At 47.3% G+C, this 27,144-nt stretch overlaps 1 protein-coding gene across 2 annotated transcripts in view; it reads left to right on the forward strand.

Annotated features, from left to right (window-relative positions):
- CDH13 (cadherin 13) overlaps positions 1–27,144 on the forward strand; it is a 1,087,951-nt gene that overhangs the window by 185,725 nt on the left and 875,082 nt on the right. The gene's annotated exons all lie outside the window — the stretch shown is intronic.

Consider the following 27,144-nt stretch of genomic DNA (forward strand, 5'->3'; position numbering starts at 1 on the left):
GGCAGACAATGAGGGGGTAATGCACAGCGAAACGCGTTGTGCCCTCCAGGGCTTCCATCAGAAATTGTGGGGCCCGGGACTAACAAAAGAGACAGGGCCCCTCCACCACCAAAAAAATAAGATTCTGCAACACCACTTCACACCTTTGTGATGTCATATATTGTGATATTACATATAGGGGGTCATTCCGAGTTGTTTGCTCGCAAGCTGCTTTTAGCAGCTTTGCACACGCTAAGCCGCCGCCTACTGGGAGTGAATCTTAGCATATTAAAATTGCGAACGAAAGATTAGCAGAATTGCGAATAGACACTTCTTAGCAGTTTCTGAGTAGCTCCAGACTTACTCGGCATCTGCGATCAGTTCAGTCAGTGTCGTTCCTGGTTTGACGTCACAAACACACCCAGCGTTCGCCCAGACACTCCTCCGTTTCTCCAGCCACTCCCGCGTTTTTTCACACACTCCCATAAAACGGCCAGTTTCCGCCCAGAAACACCCACTTCCTGTCAATCTCACTCCGATCACCAGAACGAAGAAAAAACCTTGTAATGCCGTGAGTAAAATTCCTAACTGCATAGCAAATTTACTTGGCGCAGTCGCACTGCGGACATTGCGCATGCGCATTAGCGACTATTCGCTCCGTTGCGACAAAAAAATAACGAGCGAACAACTCGGAATGACCCCCCATAGGTGGAGTGTTACGGACCTACAGGAACGGTTCACAGAGAGCTGATGAAGGCTTGTTTTAAGACAAGGTAATAGGAGCCAGGTAGTAGGAGCCAGGGACACCAGTCCCCTACAGTCCCCCCCGAGTGGCTGCCCTGGTGCCCTCAGACCGCCCACTTCACAGGGGAAAGTAGGGGTACAGTAGCTTGCCTGCAGGCATCTATTTGAAAATGGAATGTGTAACTAGTGTAACAGAACAGGTTTGGATGGATTTTATATTTCCCTTTATTGCATCTTGGAATGGAGAGGTGGAAATGGGGGGGTTGATTAAATGACATATGCTATCGTGAAGTTGGGCCAATCACATCACTGAGGCCAGCACAGCCCAATAAAGTGGGAGGAGTCATGATGTTTAAAGAGAAGGGTGGAGCTTTATGTCCCCGCCCACCATTCAGCATGTAATTGCGCTCTGGGAAAATTGATGGCTGTAATAGAAATATTAGAGATATTCCCCTAATTAGGAGTCCGTACCTACCCCCCCACCCCCCCCACCCCCCCCCAAGAGGAGTGGTGGGGGTGTGTGGAGGGGACGGGTATGTTTTACTGTTGTATTACTAGACAAAGAAAGAGCAGTAAGTACACAGTGGAAAAGTTATATAAAGTATAAAATGAAGAAGTGGAAACTTTTAGCGATTAGATCTGTCATAATTGCAGAATGGTTCGTCACGTAGAAAGTGATTTGCGTTTATGCTTCTGTTTCCCTTTGAAGCATATTTTTATCTGCCGTGCACGGTAATGTTTGTATAAATTCCATTATAAATCTGTAAATTGCTATTGATCATTCGCTCGTAAAAAAGCTGACGGTAATCCAACGCTCTATGTTTTTGTTTGGTTTTTGTGAAAAGCGAGTTTCAATAGATCACAAAGTGATATCAGCAGTATTCTGTTCAATAAAAGTATCTCTACCAGACGCGGAAGCCCCCGCTACCAGCGCAATAAATTCGTCGGCATAACACACAGTTCCTTGGGGCTTTATATTATTTTATATCTTTGTGAAATAGAAATGTAGAATGTTCACAAAGTGGTTTAAATCCTATTGTTAGCCGAGGATACAAACATAATATGCTCAAATAAAAATCCAATCAGCCGCTTTTGTGATATTACCTGAGCTTTACAATACGATATAAAATTGACTGCTATGTACCCCAGAGGAACGGACGTTAAACCGATAGGCCACCAGCGGGGAAAAAAACAAAAATGGGGACATAAAATGTCATATATTCAATATTCCACCATTTGTGTAGGAGAAGTAAAGGAAATAGATTTCACTTTGTATACTGACCGAAGGCGGTGAGAGATGACTGTCTCCTACAATTCGGTGCAGAATTGATTTTTGTAGAGAGAGTGAGAGGAAACCACTTACCTTACGGCTGACTTTTGCGCAATGTTGAATCAACCCCATAATAATAATAATAACAATAATAATAAAGCAATGGCTTTCTACACCTCCTCACTGGGCTCCGCTACAGTATACCCCAGCAATATTTACCTGTATAGATTCCTATGTTTATGGCCCTAAGTGATGTAATTCAAACCACAATAGGGGCATTGACAGGGGAACAGTGGCAGGTCGCCTTGGTGCGCCCATATTTCGAGTTGTCTCCCCACTACCACCCAACCCCATCCCCTGATCCTTCTCAGGCCTGTCTTCCTGTTCAGCTTCTGTTGATACCCTCAGTTGCTCTGGGGAATGTGTCCCAAATTCCTCGGGCCCTCCTCTTGGCTCCTTTTGACCCGTTGGACACAGGGCAGCTGCGTTGGCTCCCCTGGTGGGCCTTTTTCCCCTTGCTACTGTTTCCTACAGACAGTCACACCTTTGGGGTGACTGTGGGTTCTGCCATCGCTGCTCCCACTCTGGAGTGACAGTCCTTCCTTCAATTCCCTTCCAAAAGTAATGACTACTTTTCCCACAGGTGACGCAAATCCACATTTAAGAGCAGAGCGCCCAAGTGTCGCCACAGCCAGACCATAAGCCCTCTGGCAGATAGACAACGTGACTGGTCACACTGGATGTCCCTGACATGGCCCAATCATACTTCACTGGCACGGGCCTCCACAAGTCACTTGCTCTAAGGCCTCCATAAACCTCAACCCAACCCCAAGTTTCACAATGTGTAGGTGGCAGATTCTTTTTAATTAAACCAGAATCCCCGCAAACCATGAACACAGAGATGGAACTGCGCTAAGTGCAGACTGAAGCAGGGAGTAAGGGTGGCCATTGACCATCGAAGGCTAGTGACCATTAATAGTTTTGTTATTTGATGGTGGAGGTCTAATGGATCTATGTCATTGATGGGCGAGAATCCACTATGGGTTATTTTTCTTCTCTTTTCCTCCTGGAGCAGAATTGGCCTAACCACTCATCTCCGGCCCAACACTTCTCAACGCTTGACCCGACCTACCCTTCCCTGATTGGGCTGCAGAGTCTCACAGTAGGGATAACCATTGATAGTTCTCCGTCAGAAGTTTCATACTATCGAAGTTAAGCACAGACGGCAACATATCGATGGCAATCCGTAGTAAGAGATTAGCATACAGTACCTCCCAACATTAATGCATGCAAAATCGGGTCAAAATAAGCTCCGTCTTCAATCCACTCAAACCCTGCCTTGATTTTCCTCAAAACAACCACTTCATGGCAACAGGTTGACTGATTTTTGTAATCCCCTTCTCGTTCTACGACCATCATAATGAAATTGGAAGAGTTGAAAGATAAGAAGATAGTACAAGTACCTATTGCCCAGCTCTTACTGTATCTACAAGTGTCGCTCCTCTACCTTACACATATCCCTGGCTGGTTTCCTACTCCCCTAAGCTTGTAAACGCCGTTCTACCCAACATTATAATGATTTCATTGGTTCTAACCCTGCCCACTTGACATACAGAAATCATGAGAAAAGTAACCAACACAAATACAATACAAATGCAAACTCACACTATACTGAAGCACTGCAAAAAGAAAGAAGAAAAAAACTCCTATATAATAGCCCAGAGTGACTGTGTGTATAATGCTGGGCGTGGCTAGGAGCTCTCATTGGGTTAGCAGCAGGTCTATCACACCCAGCCCACAGCTGATTGGGTGAGAAACGCCCTCCCACACAGGTTACTTCCAATGGGAGGCTCTGCCCTTTGGCTGCTGTGTGTTCACAGAGCAGGATTAACAATGGGACTGAAGGAGCTGCAGCTCCAGGCCCACACCCCAAAATAGGCCCACTGCATCTGCAGCAACGCACCCTCCAACAATTTACACATAAACATTGCTACAAATTCTAAAAGGGGGTGTGGTCACGGGTAAAGGGACGTGGCAACACCCTTTTCCTATACTTTCAATGGAAGTTTGGAGAGTCAAAAATCGGTACAGACCATAAAAAAAAAAGGTTCTGTACCTGCCAAAAAAGTACAACTGGAGAGTATGCCACTGCATCTGCAGCAAGTGTCTGCGCTGTAGATAGGGAAAAAAAAATCCTTTTACTGCAGCGTCCTATGTCCTGCTGCCAGTCCGCCTGCCCCCTCCGCCATCAACAATCCCCACTCCCTAGCCGCGCCGCAGGTGGAACAAAAGCTGCTGCGGCCACCGGCATAGATGTGTATGAAAGCGGCGCAGCGGAAGACTTTCATAGCCCTCCCTGCGCCGCATACTCTGAGCCCCGGAGCCTCCTCTGCGCGTGATGTCACAGAAGTGCCTCCCCGCCACAGCCGCGCCCAGATCCCCAGAGGCCCTGACTCCGCAACACAGCACCTGGGCTGCCGGCCTGGAAGCCTCGTGATGGATAATGTAACGGATAGAGTGGGTGATATCGCGGAGGGTAATGTCTGGACGCTGAATCAATGTAACAGGTGACAGTGCTGTGCAGTGCAGTGGGTGTGCAGTGTCACTGACACTGCACTGCACTCTCACCTTTTACATTGATTCAGCCAGTCAGTCAGTTCTGCCAGCCAGTCACTATTGTTATCGCCGGTGTCCCAACGCGCCGCATTACAGGGAAGTAGACGCACTAAATAAACTACATCTCCCAGCAGCCCTTAGCGCCCAAGCATTCCGGTGCCAAGGGCTGCTGGGAGCTGTAGTTTATCGAGTGCATCTTCTTCCCTGTAATGCGGCACGTTGGGACACTGGCGCTAATGATAGCGACTGGCTGCTTGCGAGTCTCCGGGAGAGCCACTGCCAAAGGGAGGACAGCAGTTCAGCTGCTTCCAGGAGAAGCATTACCCGCCCCTCCCCCACTCACAGTACCTCCGCGGCACCCCCACACACCCCCTCCACCACCTGCGGTGGCTCCCGAACCCTTTCCCCACCCGAAGCCCCCCCCCCCCCCGCACCCGCTCCTCCTCCACCCATTGCACCCCCGCAACCACTCCTCCCCCACCCGCGGTGGCTTCAGACCCCCTCTCCCACCCGCGGTACCACCGCACCTGTCCCTTCCTCACCCACGGCACCCCCGCAACCGCTCATCCCCCACCCGTGGCACCCCCGGACTCCCTCCCCCTTCCGTGTCTCCCCCCAACCACAGCACCTACTAGGTGATTCATCAGGCCCTGCGTCCGTGCAATATTTAACCACTCACACAATTATGATTGGATGTAATACTCCATATAATAAAAAGATTGCACGCCACAAGGGTGTGCAAGGGTTATGGGGGCGTAGCCCCTTACGACGGTGCGAAGAGCGCCCGTAGGGCGCGATGAATCACCTAGTGATTATAATAAACAGGAGAAACATTATGACCCATTACTAAAATATTTTGTTCTTTACTAATGTAATAATAAGATTTTACTTACCGATAAATCTATTTCTCGTAGTCCGTAGTGGATGCTGGGGACTCCGTCAGGACCATGGGGATTAGCGGCTCCGCAGGAGACAGGGCACAAAAATAAAGCTTTAGGATCAGGTGGTGTGCACTGGCTCCTCCCCCTATGACCCTCCTCCAAGCCTCAGTTAGGATACTGTGCCCGGACGAGCGTACACAATAAGGAAGGATTTTGAATCCCGGGTAAGACTCATACCAGCCACACCAATCACACCGTACAACTTGTGATCTTAACCCAGTTAACAGTATGACAAACGTAGGAGCCTCTGAACAGACGGCTCACAACAATAACAACCCGATTTTTTTGTAACAATAACTATGTACAAGTATTGCAGACAATCTGCACTTGGGATGGGCGCCCAGCATCCACTACGGACTACGAGAAATAGATTTATCGGTAAGTAAAATCTTATTTTCTCTGACGTCCTAGTGGATGCTGGGGACTCCGTCAGGACCATGGGGATTATACCAAAGCTCCCAAACGGGCGGGAGAGTGCGGATGACTCTGCAGCACCGAATGAGAGAACTCAAGGTCCTCTTTAGCCAGGGTATCAAATTTGTAGAATTTTACAAACGTGTTCTCCCCCGACCACGTAGCTGCTCGGCAGAGTTGTAAAGCCGAGACCCCTCGGGCCGCCGCCCAGGATGAGCCCACCTTCCTTGTGGAATGGGCCTTGACAGATTTAGGCTGTGGCAGGCCTGCCACAGAATGTGCAAGTTGAATTGTGCTACAAATCCAACGAGCAATCGTCTGCTTAGAAGCAGGAGCACCCAGCTTGTTGGGTGCATACAGTATAAACAGCGAGTCAGATTTTCTGACTCCAGCCGTCCTTGAAATATATATTTTCAATGCCCTGACAACGTCCAGCAACTTGGAATCCTCCAAATCGCTAGTAGCCGCAGGCACCACAATAGGCTGGTTCAGGTGAAACGCTGACACCACCTTAGGCAGAAACTGAGGACGCGTCCGCAGTTCTGCCCTGTCCGAATGGAAAATCAGATATGGGCTTTTATACGATAAAGCCGCCAATTCTGACACTCTCCTGGCTGAAGCCAGGGCCAGTAGCATGGTTACTTTCCATGTAAGATATTTCAAATCCACCGATTTGAGTGGCTCAAACCAATGGGATTTGAGAAAATCCAAAACTACATAAAGGTCCCACGGAGCCACTGGGGGCACAACCGGGGGCTGTATATGTAGTACTCCTTTTACAAAAGTCTGGACTTCAGGAACTGAAGCCAATTCTTTCTGGAAGAAAATCGACAGGGCCGAAATTTGAACCTTAATGGACCCCAATTTGAGGCCCATAGACAATCCTGTTTGCAGGAAATGTAGGAATCGACCCAATTGAAATTCCTCCGTGGGGGCCTTCCTGGCCTCACACCACGCAGCATATTTTCTCCAAATGCGGTGATAATGTTGTGCAGTCACCTCCTTCCTGGCTTTTACCAGTGTAGGAATGACCTCTTCCGGAATGCCTTTTTCCCTTAGAATTCGGCGTTCAACCGCCATGCCGTCAAACGCAGCCGCGGTAAGTCTTGGAATAGACACGGTCCCTGCTGAAGCAGGTCCCATCTTAGAGGTAGAGGCCACGGATCTTCCGTGAGCATCTCCTGAAGTTCCGGGTACCAAGTTCTTCTTGGCCAATCCGGAGCCACGAGTATCGTTCTTACTCCCCTTTGCCGTATAATTCTCAGTACTTTTGGTATGAGAGGCAGAGAAGGAAACACATACACTGACTGGAACACCCACGGTGTTACCAGAGCGTCCACAGCTATTGCCTGAGGGTCTCTTGACCTGGCGCAATACCTGTCCAGTTTTTTGTTGAGGCGAGACGCCATCATATCCACCTTTTGGTTTTTCCCAACGGTTCACAATCATGTGGAAGACTTCTGGATGAAGTCCCCACTCTCCCGGGTGTAGATCGTGTCTGCTGAGGAAGTCTGCTTCCCAGTTGTCCACTCCCGGAATGAACACTGCTGACAGTGCTATCACATGATCTTCCGCCCAGCGAAGAATCCTTGCAGCTTCTGCCATTGCTCTCCTGCTTCTTGTGCCGCCCTGTCTGTTTACGTGGGCGACTGCCGTGATGTTGTCCGACTGGATCAACACCGGCTGACCCTGAAGCAGGGGTTTTGCCAGGCTTAGAGCATTGTAAATCGCTCTTAGCTCCAGTATATTTATGTGAAGAGACATCTCCAGGCTTGACCATACTCCCTGGAAGTTTCTTCCCTGTGTGACCGCTCCCCAGCCTCTCAGACTGGCATCCGTGGTCACCAGGACCCAGTCCTGTATGCCGAATCTGCGGCCCTCTAACAGATGAGCACTCTGCAACCACCACAGAAGAGACACCCTTGTCCGTGGCGATAAGGTTATCCGCTGATGCATCTGCAGATGCGATCCGGACCATTTGTCCAGCAGATCCCACTGAAAAGTTCGTGCGTGGAATCTGCCGAATGGAATCGCTTCGTAAGAAGCCACCATCTTTCCCAGGACTCTTGTGCATTGATGCACAGACACTTTCCCTGGTTTTAGGAGGTTCCTGACAAGTTCGGATAACTCCCTGGCTTTCTCCTCCGGAAGAAACACCTTTTTCTGAACCGTGTCCAGAATCATTCCCAGGAACAGCAGACGTGTCGTCGGGGTCAATTGAGATTTTGGAAAATTCAGAATCCACCCGTGCTGTTGCAGCACTACTTGGGTTAGTGCTACTACGTCCCCCAGCTGTTCCCTGGACCTTGCCCTTATCAGGAGATCGTCCAAGTAAGGGATAATTAATACGCCTTTTCTTCGCAGAAGAAACATCATTTCGGCCATTACCTTGGTAAAGACCCGAGGTGCCGTGGACAATCCAAACGGCAGCGTCTGAATAAAGTCCCCTTCTTCCAGATTCGCTATCACTGCTCTGAGTGACTCCATCTTGAACTTGAATTTTTGTATGTACAGGTTCAAAGATTTCAGATTTAGAATAGGTCTTACCGAGCCGTCCGGCTTCGGTACCACAAATAGTGTGGAATAATACCCCTTTCCCTGTTGTAGGAGGGGTACTTTGATTATCACCTGCTGGGAATACAGCTTGTGAATGGCTTCCAATACCGTCGCCCTGTCTGAGGGAGACGTTGGCAGAGCAGACTTTAGGAACCGGCGAGGGGGAGACTTCTCGAATTCCAACCTGTAACCCTGAGATACTACCTGCAGGATCCAGGGGTCCACCTGTGAGTGAGCCCACTGTGCGCTGAAACTCTTGAGTCGACCCCCCACCGCCCCTGAGTCCGCTTGTAAAGCCCCAACGTCATGCTGAGGGCTTTGCAGAAGCCGGGGGGGGGGGCTTCTGCTCCTGGGAAGAAGCTGCTTGGTGCACTCTCTTACCCCTTCCTTTGCCTCGGGGCAGATATGACTGTCCTTTCGCCCGCTTGTTCCTATAGGAACGAAAGGACTGCGGCTGAAAAGACGGTGTCTTTTTCTGTTGGGAGGGAACCTGAGGTAAAAAGGTGGATTTCCCGGCTGTTGCCGTGGCCACCAAATCCGATAGACCGACCCCAAATAATTCCTCCCCCTTATACGGCAATACTTCCATATGCCGTTTGGAATCCGCATCACCTGACCATTGTCGCGTCCATAAACTTCTTCTGGCAGATATGGACATCGCACTTACTCTCGATGCCAGAGTGCAAATATCCCTCTGAGCATCTCGCATATAAAGAAAAGCATCCTTTAATTGCTCTAAAGTCAATAAAATACTGTCCCTATCTAGGGTATCAATATTTTCAGTCAGGGAATCCGACCAAACCACCCCAGCACTGCACATCCATGCAGAGGCGATGGCTGGTCGCAGTATAACACCAGTATGAGTGTATATACTTTTCAGGGTAGTTTCCAGCCTCCTATCCGCTGGATCCTTGAGGGCGGCCGTTTCAGGAGACGGTAACGCCACTTGTTTTGATAAGCGTGTGAGCGCCTTATCCACCCTAGGGGGTGTTTCCCAGCGCGCCCTAACCTCTGGCGGGAAAGGATATAATGCCAATAACTTCTTTGAAATTAGCAGTTTTCTATCGGGGTTAACCCACGCTTCATCACACACTTCATTCAATTCGTCTGATTCAGGAAAAACTACAGGTAGTTTTTTCAGACCCCACATAATACCCCTTTTTGTGGTACATGCAGTAACAGAGATATGCAAAGCCTCCTTCATTGCCGTGATCATATAACGTGTGGCCCTACTGGAAAATACGTTTGTTTCTTCACCGTCGACACTAGATTCGGTGTCCGTGTCTGGGTCTGTGTCGACCGACTGAGGTAAAGGGCGTTTTACAGCCCCTGACGGTGTCTGAGACGCCTGTACAGGTACTAACTGGTTTGCCGGCCATCTCATGTCGTCAACTGATTTTTGTAATGTGCTGACATTATCACGTAATTCCATAAACAAAGCCATCCATTCCGGTGTCGACTCCCTAGGGGGTGACATCACCATTACCGGCAATTGCTCCGCCTCCACACCAACATCGTCCTCATACATGTCGACACACACGTACCGACACACAGCAGACACACAGGGAATGCTCTTATCGAAGACAGGACCCCACTAGCCCTTTGGGGAGACAGAGGGAGAGTTTGCCAGCACACACCCAAGCGCTATAAATATATAGGAACAACCCTATAGAAGTGTTGTCTCCCTTATAGCAGCTTAATATATAAAAAAACGCCAAAAAAGTGCCCCCCCCTCTCTGTTTTACCCTGTTTCTGTAGTGCAGTGCAGGGGAGAGTCCTGGGAGCCTTCCTCGCAGCGGAGCTGAGCAGGAAAATGGCGCTGTGTGCTGAGGAGATAGGCCCCGCCCCCTATTTCGGCGGGCTCTTCTCCGGTGTTTGTGAGACCTAACAGGGGTGAAATACATCCATATAGCCCCAGGGGCTATATGTGATGTATTTTTTTAGCCAGAACAAGGTATTCTCATTGCTGCCCAGGGCGCCCCCCGCAGCGCCCTGCACCCTCCGTGACCGCTGGTGTGAAGTGTGTGACAACAATGGCGCACAGCTGCAGTGCTGTGCGCAACCTCATGAAGACTGAAAAGTCTTCTGCCGCCGGTTTCTGGACCTCTTCACTTTTCGGCATCTGCAAGGGGGTCGGCGGCGCGGCTCCGGGACCGGACTCCATGGCAGGGCCTGTGTTCGATCCCTCTGGAGCTAATGGTGTCCAGTAGCCTAAGAAGCCAATCCATCCTGCACGCAGGTGAGTTCACTTCTTCTCCCCTAAGTCCCTCGTTGCAGTGAGCCTGTTGCCAGCAGGACTCACTGTAAAATAAAAAACCTAAAAACTTTTTCTAAGCAGCTCTTTAGGAGAGCCACCTAGATTGCACCCTGCTCGGACGGGCACAAAAACCTAACTGAGGCTTGGAGGAGGGTCATAGGGGGAGGAGCCAGTGCACACCACCTGATCCTAAAGCTTTATTTTTGTGCCCTGTCTCCTGCGGAGCCGCTAATCCCCATGGTCCTGACGGAGTCCCCAGCATCCACTAGGACGTCAGAGAAAATAAAATGTAATTTGGCAGAAGTCACGCGTGTCATAGTTTCTCTTTCTCTTTATATTTTTTTTATATATATGTATTTTGTTGCAAAAATAAACTATTTTGTATTTTTTCTTTACCCCTTCTGGACCTTTACATGGTCCCAATAATATCGCCCAACTGCTGCCGATCATGGCAGAACATTGGCTATTGTTATTGACTCCCTGTGTACTGGTGGCGACAATCTGCAGTAGGAATATGGCGATCCTGTGTGTAATTGCACGTTTTTAGTCGGGAAGGCTGTAAGCGCCATTTAAGTATTTACTTCTAGGGCTTGGTAATGTGTTTTGTAGGCTGGATAAGCGCGTGGGACACTAATGGTGTTATTAGTATGTCACAGATAACACTGCTCGCATCCGCGCTAATCAGGCTGCTTGTGTTAAAGCAGCTTAATGTGGAATGTGCATTAGCGCGCAGAGCATCTTATGGCAAGCGCCTGACTTTGCTGCTAATGGGTTTATTTAAGCTCGTTTCCCCGGATCACAACATGTTGCGGGGCTGACATTTCCTGCGCGCCACAAACGCAGCGTGTTCCTGTATGAACTGCAAGCAGCGGAACTGTAGGAATGGATGCAAGCAGGACTCCTAATAAATAAACTGACAAAGATTGGGGAGAGAGAAAGCACCAGCCAATCAGCTCCTAACTGCCATCTTACAGGCTGTGTTTGAAACATGACAGTTAGGAGCTGATTGGCTGGTACTTTACCTCCCTCCATTTGATCTCTTTCCAAGCTGTGATAAATCCTTTTAAATTCTGTACAACGGCGAAGTGAACATGGGAATTATTTTAAAATGTAGATAAATAAACTCAGATCTCTGAAAAGCGTTCGTTATGTTAATTTGGGGCGTGGTATAACATGTCGACCGTCATTAGATCGACATGAGAATGTAGACATGGTCAAACTGTCAACATGAAGCAAGTCGGCATGTCTACCCGTATTAATTGTTGCCACGAAGAACTGTCGCTGAACCGTCCCTGCTAGTCTCGTGGCCTCTTAACTTCTCCCGGTGGCGGCAGCAGTTCCAGCATATTATTCAGGTGCTGGGGGAGGGGGGGGGGGTTGATAGTGACTCCTGGCGTGGACCTGTGCCGCCACGGCGTTCCAGTGAGCATTTCTCCCCTAGACAAATACTATTCATGAAAAACTGCAGTGTTCATACATGGGGTAACTGAAAGGGAATGCACCCCTGCCCCTTCCCTATCACCGGTAGAACGGGGGTAACTCGTGTCTAGCAGCCCCCATCCTCATAAAGCTGAACCAGCTCCCAGCTAGTCAGTAGCCCCCAGGTCTTGTATACGTAGCTGTAGAGGCTTATTGTAGGAAGATGTTGGTGCACATAGATAACTCTGAGGACTATTTGGCAACCCTTTGGTCCAGGTAATTGTGCAGAAACAGCAGATTTTTCCCACAATCCTGTAAGTGATGGAGCATTCCTCAGTTCCCAATGGGTATGGGTCGGTGGGTCAACAGTCATTAGGTCGACCACTATTGGTCGACAGGGTCATTAGGTCGACAGGTCAAATGGTCGACATGAGTTGTTTTTACTAATTTTGGTGTTGTTTTCTTCGTAAAGTGACGGGGAACCCCACCGTGTCCCCTCTCATGGCTCTCTTTGCTACCGCTGCGCTCGGCAGAGGTTGCGGTTCCCAATCGTAGTCCACGTGGATCATAAAGTAATAAGTCCAAAAATTGAAGGGGGGAAAAGTGAGTCATGTCGACCTTTTGAATTGTCGCCATAGTACATGTCGACCTAATGACCGTGTTGACCTAATGCATGTCGACCAATAGTGGTCGACCTAATGACTGTCGACCTAAGTGGTGTCGATCTAATGACCGTATCCCGTCCCCAATACACTGTACAGGATGGGGTTATTCTGGTTGTGCTATTTATCAGACTGCAAAATGAAAAGTTTTCTGTACAAACACCATCTTCAGATGGCCTTAGCCCACTCCTAACAATTGGTGGGGGGTCTGGAGTACAAAAGAGCAATACATTTGGACCCCTCAACCTTCTCCGGGCCTCACAGTACCCATGCGGAGTAACACCGCCAGAACAGAACCCAGCAGTGTAGGTTTTGGCCACTACTATTTGTAGTAAAAGTACTGATTTTGGGGTTTCTGCAGTGTCAAACTGGGGGGCATGAAGGGCCCACCAGGGGAATGCAGTGATAGGAGCCCTTGTTTGGGGTGTGACCAGTCTCCAGGGTTGGTGTGGCCATCTGCTTCAGAGGCTTGGATAGCACATGTTCTGGGCCCCTTGATAAATATATATAGTAAATACTGCTAGTGCATGAATGATACTGTTCCAGATTAATAATGGCAATGCACTGTAGAAAATACACCAAAGTCCAAAGTGAGGAGGGCCCCCTGGTAATGGGGCCCACCGTGGGTTTCCCATGTGAGCCAGTCCAACCCTGGGCTTCTGACAAACAGCTGCCATGAATTGCCCTGAAACCAGCCTCTAAAATTGCAGTGAATAGCAAAACTCAAGTAAAGTTTTGGGGCATTTATCACATTTTTCATACATAGGCTCCTTAAAACCTGATAAAACATGTGTTCTAAAATTCTAATTCTAATCAAGGAAAGACAAAGCACAGTCCAAAGCTCCCAGTAGAGGTTAGGCAGGGGTCAGTGCAGGCGGCACACAAGAGAAGCAAGTCCTATATCCAAGCAGGGGTCAGTGCAGGTGGCACACAAGAGAAGCAGGTCCAATATCCAAGTAGGGGTCAGTGCAGGTGGCACACAAGAGAAGCAGGTCCAATATCCAAGCAGGGGGCAGTGCAGGTGGCACACAAGAGAAGCAGGTCCAATATCCAAGCAGGGGTCAGTGCAGGTGGCACACAAGAGAAGCAGGTCCAATATCCAAGCAGAGGTCAGTGCAGTTGGCACACAAGAGAAGCAGGTCCAATATCCAAGCAGGGGGCAGTGCAGGTGGCACACAAGAGAAGCAGGTCCAATATCCAAGCAGGGGTCAGTGCAGGTGGCACACAAGAGAAGCAGGTCCAATATCCAAGTAGGGGTCAGTGCAGGTGGCACACAAGAGAAGCAGGTCCAATATCCAAGCAGGGGTCAGTGCAGGTGGCACACAAGAGAAGCAGGTGCAATATCCAGGCAGGGGTCAGTGCAGGTGGCACACAAGAGAAGCAGGTCCAATATCCAAGTAGGGGTCAGTGCAGGTGGCACACAAGAGAAGCAGGTCCAATATCCAAGCAGGGGTCAGTGCAGGTGGCACACAAGAGAAGCAGGTGCAATATCCAGGCAGGGGTCAGTGCAGGTGGCACACAAGAGAAGCAGGTCCAATATCCAAGTAGGGGTCAGTGCAGGTGGCACACAAGAGAAGCAGGTCCAATATCCAGGCAGGGGTCAGTGCAGGTGGCACACAAGAGAAGCAGGTGCAATATCCAGGCAGGGGTCAGTGCAGGTGGCACACAAGAGAAGCAGGTGCAATATCCAGGCAGGGGTCCAAGCAGGTGGCATACAAAGAAAACAAGTTCAATATCCAGACAGGGACACAGGGCAGGTGGCACACCACAGTACCAGGTCCATTATCCAGTCAAGAATTGGTTCAGGTTTGCATGCAAAAGAACCAGGTTGATTATCCAGGCTGGAGCCAGGGCAGGTGGCATATAAAAGAACCAGCTTGATCATTCAGGCAGGAAACAGGACATATTGCATAAAAAAGTGTCAAGTCCAACATCCAGACAGGGGTCAGGGCAGGTAGCATACATTAGATCCAGTGTCTAGACAGGATTCAGTGCAGGCAGTAAACAGCAAAAGTCAGATATCCAGACAGGGGTCATTGCAGATGGCATACAGCAGAACCAGGCTCAATATCCAGGCAAGAATCAGTGTACAGTAGATAAAACAATAGAGAACCAGGTCCAAGGTCAGGGCAAGCAGAGGATAGTCCAAAAACAATGTTGCGTCTATCAGACATGCAAGCAGTGAACTCTCTCTATATATAGGTACATTGCACCTGCCACAGACAGTGAATGCTCTATAAGAGCCAAGCCAATCCAGATATTTCATGCTTCTAAACTACTGTACTTAATTTTGACGGTGTGCCGCCAAGCAATGACCTAAAATTCTGTTCTTCATAAACCTCTGGAATGTACGTACATATTGTATAGATGTATTGTTATTTTTTTTTTTAAAGCCTTTATCAACTGTCAAAGTACGTCTGAAAGTCGCAATCCAGCCTCCAGGTGGACATCCAGCTACTGGCCGCCGTCCCTGTTTCCTGACAACCCTCCATCCCACCACAGCGACGTACAGCGCCAAGACCTCTGCGCCATATGCGGGGGATCCCTTTCTAAACATTAATCTTGTTTATTCTTAACATGATTTTGTGGCTTTTCAGGGGATTTTTAATTGACTATAAATCAAACCGAACATGTGAAAAATGAAGGCAATTAACAGGAAAGCATTTTGCCATGGATTCTGCATACCAGAGTGGAAGTATCCGAGCGGTGATTTAAATGTCAGAATGAAGGGTGTTTTGACCCTCACTGAAAAGCTTTAATTCCGAGTCTAATTAATGACTGACCCTTTGTTCTGTTGGTTGATGGATTATAGGTTACATCAGAATGCAGAATATCTTCGCTGCGGCTGTAGGTCTGCACGCAGCGTTGTCGCACTTAGTACAATTCTAATTTAACGTAATTGTTTTACGCCGCGTCAGGTTGCAGCTTCAGTGCCCTGTCTCTCCCACTTTACGTTGATTGCGAGCAGCCCTTGATGGGTTAAATGGTTGATCTATCGGCCACCTGCGGCGTCCCCAAATAAGATTTAATTTATTGAAAGGCCAGTAGCATTAATACAAATTGTGTAGTGGTAACTGAATCCTACGGTATTATTACCTTTCAATATCTGTAATGGGAAAATAACTAGCTCGGCATTATTAAAGAGAACCCTTGCAGTGGATTAGTATAGTAAATAGCTCCACGCAGCCCGAACTCATTCATTTTATAAGGAGCGTTCAATCAAAGAAAAAGCATTATCTACAAATCAGGGAAAATTTGCTCATTTTAATGGCTTTTAAGCATCTTAGGCTTTGAGTTTTTCCAAAAGTCGCCAACTCATGGTTCTGGAGAGACTGGCAGTGCTTGCTGGTATTTGTAGTTGATAAAAAACCTGGATGACTGGCTACATGTTGCCTAAAATGTAACTCTCTCAATATTACTGGGAGTTAGAAGAGGAGCACAATGTTCAAGTGGCAGATGAAGAAGAGAAGTTACCCCTATCAAACAATCAGCTTAGACCGGTCAGACTGTGCTAGATAAATGATAGGTACAAGCCAATTGGTTGCTATGGGCAACTTCTGCATTCTATCTCTCTCAAAGGCTTGGTACATCCTCCCCTAAAGCGTTAGCATCTGCGGGTCACTGAGGCAGGTGCGTATCGTTCAGACGCTCCTCCAGGAATCTTTTATTGATAAATGAAGGCAGATTCGTTTTTAGGTTTGTCAGAGGGATCGTCTCTTTTTTTTTTTTTTTTTTTTTTTTACATGGATCACTGATTCCGAGTGGGAAATTTAACACCATTTTGCTTTAAAATACAGGGGGAGGTTTATCAAGACTTGGAGAGAGATAAAGTACCAGCCGATCAGCTCCTAGCTGTCATGTAACAGGTTGTGCTTGAAACAAAAGACAGGAACTGATTGGTTGGCACTTTAACCCCCCCCCCCCAAGTGTATCTCTCTCCAAGCTTTGATGCATTTCCCCCATAATATTTTACAAAGTGACTGTTAAACAGCTGGCCCCTATGTTGGATCACGGGACTTAATTTAAGGTTTTGAAAACCCAAATGCATTCTGTGTAGCACATGCTGCTGTCTCCGGCGTGTTACATTGTGGCTGGCTGGAGATGGATGTAGATGGCCAGCTGTTTTTCTAATTGGCTAAATCAACATGCAAATGCTCAGTATTGGCTAATAAGCCAGCTGTACGTAGTGCTAGAAGCCTCTTATTAACTACAATTATGTGCTCCAATCTCTAAGCAGACTTTAAAGCACCGAGCCAACGCTGAGGAGAACGCAGCCTAGGAATTGACTAAGAGGCAGTGAGGATCCGGAGAGTCACCACGCCGTACCCAGCCAAACGTGCGCCTCATTCCATTGTCATGGCGGGGGTACAGTAATGGGTTAGAATAGAAGGGTTAAAGGGCAATACAACAGAAAAATGTAAAGATGGCGCTTCAATACAAAGGTGCAGCAACCAAACAGACAGGACTGTCACCTTAGTCCTTTACAGTTTCTAGAAAGTTCTTGGGTTTGCTGTGGTGCGCTCCCTGGGTCAGCTCACGACAATTTTCGATAAAATCCAATGGCAGGTAACTATGTTCATCCAACCTTGACCAGCAAGAGTAAGACAGATGTAGGGAAATTCATATATCTTCTTTCTGAACACTCCACCAATTCACCATCAAAGGTAATCCCCAAAAAAGAATTATAAATTCGCATATAGTGAAGTACAATTTTATTCTAATTGGTGTGCAAATTAGCAAAAAGTATTCAGTGCAAATAAAGTATTCAGTGCAATAAAATTCATGGGGTATAACTTCCCATATAATACATCACATAACCCCACTGGGTAAAAATAGCAGCAATTGATACAATAATAATCCAAATAATTTATGGGGTATCGCTTCCCACAATCAGGATAATATACCACAGAGGATATAAATAGCAGCAATCAATACTTAAAAATAATATAAAATCCACCACTGATTAGGCGGACCTGCGTACCAGATTTCATGGGGTGTCAACTCGCCCACCCAAATTCGCATGGAAGGTTGCCTCCCGGGATTAGCAGCAACAATCAAAGCATGCAGATTCTCGGCTGATTTTGCTCCCCTCTGGTCATGGAAGGTCCCTCCAATCAATCACCTGAGGGAGGCAACCTTCCATGCGAATTTGGGTGGGCGAGTTGACACCCCATGAAATCTGGTACGCAGGTCCGCCTAATCAGTGGTGGATTTTATATTATTTTTAAGTATTGATTGCTGCTATTTATATCCTCTGTGGTATATTATCCTGATTGTGGGAAGCGATACCCCATAAATTATTTGGATTATTATTGTATCAATTGCTGCTATTTTTACCCAGTGGGGTTATGTGATGTATTATATGGGAAGTTATACCCCATGAATTTTATTGCACTGAATACTTTATTTGCACTGAATACTTTTTGCTAATTTGCACACCAATTAGAATAAAATTGTACTTCACTATATGCGAATTTATAATTCTTTTTTGGGGATTACCTTTGATGGTGAATTGGTGGAGTGTTCAGAAAGAAGATATATGAATTTCCCTACATCTGTCTTACTCTTGCTGGTCAAGGTTGGATGAACATAGTTACCTGCCATTGGATTTTATCGAAAATTGTCGTGAGCTGACCCAGGGAGCGCACCACAGCAAACCCAAGAACTTTCTAGAAGGGTTAAAGGGCTCAACCTTCTCCCAGTTTAAACCCTGGGGTGCTGGTCTATTCTGGAGTAGAACTAAAGGGAATGAGGTTCGGAGTTACAATTACCCCTTTCACATCGCAAATGCTAGGTCCCACCAGGTAATTGGAAACCGGTCCTTACCGGGTGGGACCTGGCATCTAAGCCTATAGGTTGCCTTCCCGACCTGGCATATTGCCGGGTTGGGTTGCTATACAGGGGCGGGGACTGACGCTTCATTTCTGGGAATTCACCATGGGCCCTTTCACACCGCACAGCGACCCGTGTCGACCCAGCAATATGCCGGCTCAATACCGGGTTATTTTTGCTATGTGAAAGGGGTAAAAGTTTCTACGTTACACCCTACAGTACTTTATATGAGACTTGCTCTGTGTTTTAAATTATCTGATAGGACACTAAGGAACCTTAAGTGTGTAGTGATTTACAAGGAGAGTTAGGTTCTCTGCATTTTAAATCAACATTCATTCAGTTACATGAAAGCTGCTGATGGTAGCTCGTGTTATGCATGTTTTGGCCAGTACAGTATCTCCATATACTGGCAATCCGCTCTCAGAGGCGTAACACGCAAAGCTGACGGAAAGTACTGCTGAGTATGGGGATTTGAGCGCTCAATTAGGGCACGAGACCAGAGAGCAGCTGCCAGCAAGAAGAGACAGGAGTCTTACCATGAGGTGGAGAATGTGTGCCTATAAAGAGCATTTCTGTCTCCTACTGGTTATACTACAGATGTGTCTTCATACATCCAGCCCCAATACGTCATGCAGCACAAACTGCCTAGTGCGGGTGAGCCGTCCGGTTCATGCAACTCTGCTAGTGTTGTGTGATGTGTTTTTTTTTTTGGCGGGGGGGGGGGGATTGCAGAAAATGCATCTTAGTCGCAACACGATTCGACTAGAACGCGCTTTGCAACGTGATTTGACTAGGACACTTCAGGAGACTGATGAATTCGATATGCAGCACTTGTATCTCTGTGTGTGACAGAGTCTGTAGTGTATACGAAGCACAACGGAACTTGTATTGGGAAAAAAGCTGCGGCTGCTACTTTGTAGCACTTCATAGACAGATTCAGAGACAAAAGCCGGATACACACTAGGCGATACACTCCATGAGCGATATCGCCTAGTGTTTTCCCTACCCTCCCGGGCGGCTGATATAGTGCGTACACACTGAGCGATATTGCCAGCGATATCGTTCAGTAACGTCACCCGGCCGCCGGCCCGAACATGCAGTTTTGCCGACGCAGCCAAAATTGAGCTGCATGCACAGATGACAACTATATCCATAACTACCCGCGGGAGTGCGCCTCGTTAACGATATAGTGCGTACACACTGGGCGATATTGCAAATGATATAGCTCAAAAGGGTTAAAAAACGAGCGATATCATTTAAAATATCGCGTACTGTGTGCCCAGCTTATGTCGCATACAGATACTGTATATGAGTGTTGCATATCAAATTATCCGCAGTCTCCTGGTGCATCCTAATCGCATCGCATTGCGACTAAGACGCATTTTCAGCAAAAAAAAAAAAAACATGCAAAAAAAAGACGCACTATGCTAGCAGAGTCTCGGAGGAATCGGCGCGCTGAGAGTGGCTGTTGCAGCAATGATGGGCCTAATTCACACCTGATCGTAGATGTGGTAAATTTAGCACATTTATGATCAGTCTTCAGACATGCGGGGGGACGCCCAGCCCAGGGCTAGTCCGCCCCGCATGTCAGGGTCGACCCCCCCACCCCGCACAAGTACAAAAGCATCGCACAGCGGCGATGCTTTTGTACTTTAGGAGTAGCTCCCTGCCAGCGCAGCTCCTGCGCGCTGGCAGGAGCTACTCATCGCTGTGAGGGTCGCATCGGCTGCGTGTGACGTCACGCAGCAGCCGCGGCCCCCCCTCCAACGTCCGGGCACACCTTCGTTGCCCGGACCGTGCCCCCCAAAAGGCGGCTAAACGCTGCCGGCCCCCTCCCGCCCAGCGACCGCCTATGCCTGTCAATCGGGCGAAGGCGATTGCAGGGCTGAGACAGCCATCGGCTGTTTGGCATCAGTGCGCCGGCGCATGCGCAGTTCAGACCTGATCGGCTGCTGTGCGAAAACGGGTCTGAATTAGGCCCGATGTACGAGGACACATCTGTAAGTATGCATATTTACTATAGGATCTGTAACTTTTCCTGACCACTCATGTTATTTATACAAGATAAATATGTTTGATACAGAAAGTTCAGATTTTTATCTAGTCTCTCTCGCCTATCGCCTATACCAGGACATTACCATCCATGTTTTAAGGCTATCCATGCTTGACCACAGGTGTCTTAATTACTGCCTCAATTTGATTTAATTAGTACCTCAATCAATTTGACTTAACTGCTCAAGCATGGATAGCCTGAAAACCTGGACTGTAATGGCGGAGTTTGGGAAACTCTGGCCTATACTATAGAATATTGCCAAGAGTAGTTACCAACCTGATATCTACATAACTGTTGACAATGCGACTATCCACCCCACCCCACAAGCTCGCTGCCTAGGTGTCATCCTTGACTCTGATCTGTCCTTTGTTCCACACATTCAATCTGTCTCTAAATCATGTTACATGCCCCTAAAAAACATATCCAAAATATGCCCTTATCTAACACAAGACACTGTAAAAACTCTAATCCACGCTCTCATCATCTCCCGCATTGATTATTGTAATAGTCTCCTGACAGGTCTTCCCAAACATAGGCTCTCACCACTACAATCCATTCTGAATGCAGCTGCGAGGCCAATCTTCCTCGCTAGACGTTCATCGTCTGCAGATCCACTCTGTCGGTCCCTCCATTGGTTACCGGTATTCTACCGTATTCAATATATAATACTTTTACTTACATACAAGGCTATTAACCAAACTACACCAACATACTGTACATCTCCTCACTCATCTCAAAATATCTCCCTACCAGACCCCTCCACTCTGCACAAGATCTGCGTCTCTCATCCACACGCATTACATGTTCACACTCAAAATTACAGGACTTTATCCGGGCTGCACCCTCTGTGGAATGCCCTCCCACGCACAATAAGACTCGCCTCTAGTCTCCAAACCTTTAAACGTTCCCTGAAAACTCACCTCTTCAGACAAGCCTATCAAATTCCAGACCCACCCACATAACCTTCAGTGCTTCCCTATCTAATTACATCCTCTCTGTACAGTACACATAACCTCACATTTTGTCTTCCAACATTGCGGGGTGATCATATCTTACAACCCATTAAGAACCTAGCAATCTGGGGAAACATTATGTAACAGGTAGCATCTATCCTTATGTATCAATGCCTATTTCCCTATAGAGTGTAAGCTTGCGAGCAGGGCCTTCCTACCTTTGTCTGTCTGTTTTTACCCAGTTATGTTCTGTTACTGTTGTTCTAATAGTAAAGCGCAACGGAAAATGCTGCGCTATATAAGAAACTGATCATAAATAAATAAAATATTGTTACCCAAACTTCTTCCCAGTGGCATCTTCAAGTATTGGTACTGTGCCGGAGCCTTTGCTCCCTTCCCGTTGGGTCACGTTGGGAGGAATGCAAAATCTAATATTCGCGACCGCATGTCTTAAGTGCCCTGGGCACCCCCAAGGCTTAATCCAGCCCTGATGCTACGGAAAAGGGGGTGGTGCCCACTGCATACAACCCTCGCCATGTGATAATACACCGGCTATATTGTCATGTATTGACTGTAACTTGTACCCAATATATTTTTATTAAATGTTTCATATGAAATACTGTATATATAAATTATGTGTGTGTGTGTGTGTGTGTGTGTGTGTGTGTGTGTGTGTGTGTATAGATATGGGGGTGGAACATACAGTAACCTTACATAAGTACAAAGACGCCCACAAGGTCAGATATACAGTGGACACGTCTATCTTGTGGTGTGACTTCAGTTATACAGCAGATTATTCTCCTGCTAGTTCCTGTGTAACATGCTGTATGTATCCGGGCTCTGCAGCATTATATAGCGGGAGGCGGTTCTGTTTCATGCTACAGTAGCTGGAAGCAGAAGAGCGAGTCTGGGACTTAGATCGAGATTCTTTAAAGTCCAGGATTTGGCAGTATGTGAAATACCAAGGAGAAGGCGAGAGCAGGATTCTCCTAACAAGATCTCTTGGGAATGCGCAAACCACAGGGAACCAGCCAAGATGAAGGGTATTTGTGCTTGTGGAAAATCTGCATGCCGCTGCTTTCTGCGTCCCACGCCGGCTTCATAGTAAACTGCGCTCTTCCTGGGTTTTCTTGTGTGTTCTGTCCTCGGGAACCGGAAACCAGTCTAGTTGCTCTCAAAGATGTCCTGCAGGTGGTTACGGAGATGGAATTGTTCATCCGAGGAAGCAAATAGACAAGGTTACCCGAGCCCCAACCTTCCCCTTCCTGCGGGAGCCCATCTTACCGCTCTATCTGTCCTTCAAAAGATCTCAGGGAGTCTCTGTTTCTAGTACTTGTCTGAAAGTGCATTTTACCCCCTCCTGGCTTGTGTCCTATTTGCAGCGAAACACCAATCTGTGCCAGAGACGCCAGGCTGCGACTTTAACCGCACAGGGATTAGTTTTAAATATGTAGAAAGTCGCAGATGAAGCGCAACAGAACTTTGCGCGAGAAAAAGCCGCAGCCACTGCATCGCAGCACTTTGTATGCAGATTCAGGGGCAGTTATACGAAGCCTTGGAGACTGATAAAGCGGAGAGAGATAAAGTACCAGCCAACCGGCTCCTAGATGCCATGTTACAGGCTGTGTTTGGAGCTAAGTGGAAGGCGTGTCTAGCACAGTCTCCCACAGTGAAGACAAGATGGCCCCTGCACATGCTCAGAAAAGATCTTGGTGGCCATCTTGGTATAGGGAATGAAGTCTCCCTGTAGGACAGGAAGACTAAAGTAGTACGCTTCTCCTGCAACATGGAGAGTCTTCCTCATTTGGCGTGGATCCTTCCTGTCATTCCTGAGCTATTCTTCGATACTTACTGTAGCTATCTGCATGCACATTTTGAGATGCTCATACATTAGTTGATTCCAAGCTACAGTACAGTATCATCACCTGTAGCAGGTGCCAAAAAGCAACGGACCCTATAGACCTAAACGCTGGTCTTCATGACCGCCATTACTAAGCTTGGCCTGCGTTAGAGTGCCGTCCTCCCCTAATTCCACCTCTCCAGTCATACTTGAAGGAGTTGTGCGCTTATTCCTGTATTCTCTGTATGAACATACGATGATTTAAGGAGAGAGAATTGACAGCATAGGAAAGGAATGAGTTAAACATCTGGTGAGGGGTGGATCTAGCTGGAAAGGAAAGTACAGCCCTTTGGAAAAGGGGAGGGTTAGTATATATAGGGAAGGATAGCCATTTTGTCTCTCTCTTGTTGGTGAAATTGCCTTCCCACCCTCCCGCCCTGTTGGTAGAGGTTCTGGCACGGAGTGTATTGGCATTGAATTGTTGGCTGGTTTTATCGTTGGCTATTTATCGGCGGAAAAGAACGGCAGTTTGTAGTTGTATAGTAAGCTGTAGTGATTTACAGTTTGATTTGGTTTAGGTGCACTCACCTCCATCGACTTATTGGCCGCTCGACCACCCGACCGGGAGGCAGCGGAATGGGCACCCATCAGGGTGGGAAGTCACTGTGGGGGTGGAGCTAGCACCTATTACCGTTGTTGATAGTTTGTAATTAAATTAGGATAGTTTTGATTTTAGCACTTTAAGGTTAGCGTCAGTTAATAGAGCCGTTCTTTTTTCTGCCACCATATGCCGGCTGATTCGGCATCTTAACAAAAGTTTTCATTTACAGGTTTGCTATGGTTAGGGTCAAATAAATAGCTAGCAATTTTTCTGCCATGTCTTTATTTCTTGGTATGAGAGGTAACGAATGCTTACTTAGAATGAAGGGGTCCACCAAATGTCACTAGGATGTTTAGTAATCCAAATTACACTGCGCAAATCGGCGTAGCCTTCTGCATAAGCCCCTATTATGCCGTCATTTAGAATGAACATATTTTGTGTGTTACAGAAAAGTATTTTGTAGCTCCAGTTCCTATTACTGGGCAATGGTTTAGCAAAGGGTAAGAAACATCTGGTTACTTGCAGTCCCAACGCCCCCTTTGAAAACTTTGTACAAGTTCTAGAGGTTCCGTGAGCGCTGCTTTCTAATTCCTGAATCCCAGCACAGATCAGATCACTTACAAACACAGAAAATAGAATCTCTTGAAATAGGGGGATTTTCAAAGCAATTTGTCCTCTTGATGTGGAATTTATGAAATATGCCATTTTGGAGTGTCCGTATGAGCCATAGCCGGGAGTATACGAGATCTCTTAATCAGAGCTTACTTTAGTACATCAAAATGAGCATCACATTCCATTCATCTCCCTTTGCCGCAGAAGACGGCACCTCGCAGATGGAAATACCATCAATCTGAAAGTATAAGCACAAGACATAAACATCTAAGACATGCATACTCCTGCTATTTACTCATGTAACGCTGAGAAATGAGAAATGTTATCTTCTAACACTGTAAATGTCATTATGGGGCCGGGAAGACTTTGCATATCTGTGTCTCTGCCGTTTACGGATCAGCCGCCTCCGGCATTTTTCTGGCTTTTCTTCTGGTCTCGTGATGAGATCTTTCAAAAGTATTGCACTAAATATTCCGATATGCAGAATTTGGTCCTCAGTGTTCCGTTTGTTCCCCCCACCATTTCTTGTGTGCCAAATGGCGTTTTCCCTTATTATACCGCAATGACGTCACTGAGAAGACCGAAGTTGCGCTGTTGTTTATAGGGTTATGTTAAATTGAAGTCGAAAGCTGCCGTCTGTCGAAAAGACGTCAGTTTTCGACTTTTTTAGGTCGGAAGGGCTTCCGACTTCCGACCTATTCAATCTAACCCCAATTATTCAACAAGTCGAGGAACTCGATTTGTCGAAAAGCACGTGGATTATTGCAATAGCTGCCGATACGCATTCTTCTGTCGGTTTTGGTCCCCTTTTCGACCATCTCAATTCGACTTTAAAAAAAGTCGAATTGAGTTGCGGGAGCAGAGACGGGGAGAGTCGCGGGCAGACGGAGGACAGCAGCGCTACAGCAGCAGCTGACAGCATAGGCGGAGGATGTTTCACAGCCGCCGCTCACAGCAGCATCCACCCGGCTCCAGCAAGCGAGACCTCGGGTGGGGCCGGGTGGACGCTATCGTGAGCGGCGGCTGTGACAGATCCTCCGGCTACACTTGCTGGAGTCGCTGCTGTCCCCCGTCTCCCCGCGGCTGTCCCCCGTCTCCCCCCTCTCCGGTCCCTCATCTCAATTCGACTTTTTTAAAGTCGAATTGAGATGGGCATTGAATAGCCCTTGTCGGATCCATTCCGACAAATGCATGTCGGAATGGATCCGACCTCAATTGAATATACCCCATAGAGTGTAAATTCCGTAAACTGAGAATGGAATGGCGAAACGGAATCAGAGATTTACAGCGAGCAATCTGTAGCTAAACGAGTTCCGTGTGAAAATTCCACAGCAGCTTTGGATCTATTGTTTTAAAAGGGAATTTAATGGACTTTAACCCTTTTATTTTCCCTTTTGCATCAGTTTAATGTAGACATAAAAAAGGTAAATTTGCAATGTAATAACGATTGTGTCAGGATTTTCCTGGCTTTCAGTACTGCCCGCTGTGAGGGAGAACATCATAGCTACTCCCGGTCATCAAATCTATATATAAATAACCAAGAAAAGGCTCTAGGTCAGTGATTTTCAACCTTTTTTTACTCGCGGCACACCAAACAATAATTTAAAATTGTCAAGGCACACCATCAGTTCCCGACAGAAAAAAAAAAAGAAGAAAAACACACATTGGCCCTCACAGTAAAAAAAGAATCCACACATACATTGGCCTACACAGGAAAAACAATTACATTGCTCCCCACATAAATCAATCACATTTCTCCCCACATAAATCCTATTGCTCCCCACATGAATTATTCACATTGTTCCCCCCCATAAATCCTATTGTTACCCACAGGAGAAATAACATAAATATTAGCCCCTACTGGTTAGCTCATAGTGGAGTGCTGCGAGTACTGAGCAGCGGGCGGTCGGGCTGGTGTGGATGTGGGTGGGCAAGGAAAGCTGTGGATGCAGGCAGGAACTGAAAGATGTGTATACAGGCGGGTGGGCTGGGTGGGTGGTGAGACGCGGCGGCCGTGACCTATGATATCAATCTGCCGCGTCATCAAGGCATAGGTCACGGCGGAGCATGACTGATCCTCTAAGAAGAGCCCGGGGCCAACAGTTCACTCTGAAGGTGCAGGAAGCTGCTCTGGCTCCGCGGCACACCTTGCAACTGGTCGCGGCACACTAGTGTGCCACGGCACACTGGTTGAAAAAGCCTGCTCTAGGTAATCAATCAAATCATTGAATGTGCATAATTGTAAACCTACTAAGTTTGTTAGTCACTCGCATATACAAAATAATTATACGGTATCATATTGTATAGCGGCGCGTAACACCTGAAGATTACAGCAGCTAAAATACGTACTTTCTGCAGTTTCTGGAGAGAAATAAATAAAATGGAGAGAGATAAA

This window comes from Pseudophryne corroboree, chromosome 11, assembly GCF_028390025.1.
Source record: "Pseudophryne corroboree isolate aPseCor3 chromosome 11, aPseCor3.hap2, whole genome shotgun sequence".
NCBI lineage: Eukaryota > Metazoa > Chordata > Amphibia > Anura > Myobatrachidae > Pseudophryne > Pseudophryne corroboree.